This window comes from Rhinopithecus bieti, unplaced genomic scaffold (assembly GCF_001698545.2).
Source record: "Rhinopithecus bieti isolate Rb0 unplaced genomic scaffold, ASM169854v2 scaffold_35857, whole genome shotgun sequence".
Lineage (NCBI taxonomy): Eukaryota > Metazoa > Chordata > Mammalia > Primates > Cercopithecidae > Rhinopithecus > Rhinopithecus bieti.
In genome coordinates this window covers 32689-35468 of record NW_016814943.1, presented here as the reverse complement: position 1 = coordinate 35468, position 2780 = coordinate 32689, and the positions used below count along the sequence as shown (strand labels likewise).

The window sequence follows — 2780 nt, the reverse complement described above, 5'->3', positions numbered from 1 at the left end:
TTTGTTCTTTTTTTATGTGTTTTATTTTTTGTTGATCTTTTCTTTTTTTTTATGCACAGTTTTCCTGAGTTGACTGAGCATCTTTGTAACAGCTGTTTTGAATTCTTTGTCAGGTTGTTCATTTATCTTAATTTCCTTTTTTTCAATTTTATAACTTTATTTGATGTTTTTGATGATCAGTGATTTAGTTTTCATCCGCATTGACTGTCTGTAGATTTTCGAAAGTGGTAACAGGTACATAGGTAACCAAAGTGTAGAGCTTATTTGGTGAATCTTCATCCTTATTATGTTTTCTGGACAACTGCACATGGGTAGGGTAGGGGACATTCCTTATTCCTCTGGCCCAGACAGCTTTGTTGAGCCTGGTATCCATACGCACATCTGGAATTCCCATCTCCTTCATGGCAAATTTCCGAATTTCTTTGAGTGCCCGAGGGTAACGCTTCTTGAAGCCCACTGCATGGATGCGCTTGTGAATGTTGATAGTATACTCTTGGGTCACCACCTTGTTGATGGCAGAATGGCTCTTTTTCTTGTCCTCATCCTTCTTTGCGGGAGCCATTCTGCTGGGTCTAAGTTGGAAAGGAAGCTATCTTAATATCTTTAGAGCTGGTTTCTGGAGATTTATTTTGTTCCTTTAATTGGGTTATATTACCCTGTTTTGTTGTGTGGCTTATAAATTGGTGCTGTTTTCTGTGCATTTGAAAAAATATAGCTATCTCTACTGGTCTTTACACTCTTTGTATGGAAAAAGACCTTCATCAATCAATCTGGCCAGAGATTCTGGAGGTCTCTCAAATATTTTCTGCGGATATATCTTCTCTGAATTTGTGTATGTAAATTACCAACCTGAGGAATATTCTGGTTTATTTTTTAGGGACTCATAATCTTTTGCTTCCCCTAGTGTCTGTGTGTGGTACTGCAGATTCTCTGGAGCTGCCACAAAGCATCCAATTCTTTTTTATTCTCAGTCGTCCCCATGTTTCTAGAAACATGTATGCTGGATTATGTCAGTGCTCTGAGTTGGTGAGACAGTAACCAGTCCCTCAGCCAGACTCCTGAAAATCTTGAACGTTAAACACATGCACCACTCCACTCACTTTTCCATGTACCCATGAAGGAAAGGCCACTGAGTTGAATCGGCCTCTGTCTGCTGTACCATGGGTCCTTTAGAGTAGCAGCCAGACACCCTCCTCTCTTTTGTTCTCACATGCCCCCAGGTGTCTAGAATATTTTGCATTCAGTCAGCATTCTGAGACAGGCAAGATAGAAACCAGTTCCTCATACAGCCCCTGAAAAAGCTGGAATGTTTGACACACCCACCAACTCTTTATCTTTCCATGGAGAAGCCAGGAATTGGAAGTTTTCTCCCACTGGTTCCACTCTGCACCAGGGGAGAGAACATGGTGAGGGGGTGCATGCTAATGTTAACCATCAACTTTGTCTGAACATTGGATGTATGATTCAGCCTTCTGTTTCCCCCTCCATAGGGAAGCCAGAAGCTGGGAGTTCTCTCCTGATTATTCCATGCTGAGAGAGGCGAAAGAACAGGGTGAGCGAGTGCCCCAGATATCCTAACTGACTTTGATGCAGCTGATGTCATGCTCACGTGGGGTGCAGGAGCTTCTTAAATGGTTTCTGTATTTCTCATAAATAATTGTTGTTGAATTGATGTCTCTGTGCAAGAAAGGACAGTCTAGGGCTTCCTTTTCCACTCTCTTCCTAATGTCACTTCCTCTGGAATTGTTTGCTAAATTTCATTTTGATTGTTCATTGCTAGTGTATAGAAATGCAACTAATTTTTATATTGATTTAGTATTTGCAACTTTGCTGAACTTAGTTGTTAGCTGTTATAGGTGTGTGTGTGTGTGTGTGTGTGTGTGTGTGTGTGTATCCTTTATGAATTTTCTGTGTAAGATTATGCCATCTGCAAATAGAGATAGGTTTACCTCTTTCTTTCCAATCTGGATGCTATTTACTTCTTTTTCTTGTCTAGGAAATCTCCATTACAGTGTTGAATAGAAGTTGAACAGGAGTGATGAAAGTGGACATCCTCAACTAGTTCCTGAACATGGGGGTAAGTAAGTACTCAGGCTTTTACTATTAGGTATCATGTTAGCTATGCTTTTTTGTTTTGTTTTGTTGTTTTTTTGCAGATACTCGTATCTGGGCGGCAAACTTATATTCTATTCCTAGTTTGTTGAGAGTTTGTATCATGAATGGCTGTTGGATTTAATCAAATGCTTTTTCAGTGTCTATTGAGATGGTCATGTGGGTTTTCTCCCTTATTCTATTAATATGGTGTATTGCATTGATTCATGCTTATATGTTGAATCAGCCTTGCATTTCTGGTATGAACTTCACTTGGTCTTGCTGTTTATTTCTTTTTATATGCTTATTAATTCATTTTGGCATATAGTGCTTTTAACATGCTGTTGTATTCAGTTGGCTAAAAATTTCATCAAGTATTTTTGCACCAATATTCAAAGAATATTGGTCTGTAGCACTCTTCTGGTGATTGCTCTTGTCTGACTTTTTTATAGAGATAATACTGGCCTCCTACAATGAGTTAGAAATTTGATTTTTTTTTTAATTACTAACACAGTCTCTATGCTTGTTATAAGTCTGTTCAAATTTCCTACTTCTTTTTGACTCATTTTTGGTAGTTTATGTGTTTCTAGAAATTTATCTAATTTCTTAGCATATATATTAGTCCGATTTCTCCAAAGAAACACAGGCACTGGGATATATAATGAGATTTATTATAAGGAATTGGCTCA

The 2780-nt window shown here is 38.3% G+C and overlaps 1 pseudogene; it reads right to left on the bottom strand.

The window, feature by feature from the left end:
* Nucleotides 1–184: 184 nt before the first annotated feature.
* LOC108515666 (60S ribosomal protein L31 pseudogene) lies at nt 185–583 on the bottom strand (annotated as a pseudogene).
* Between the last annotated feature and the right edge of the window lie 2197 nt (nt 584–2780).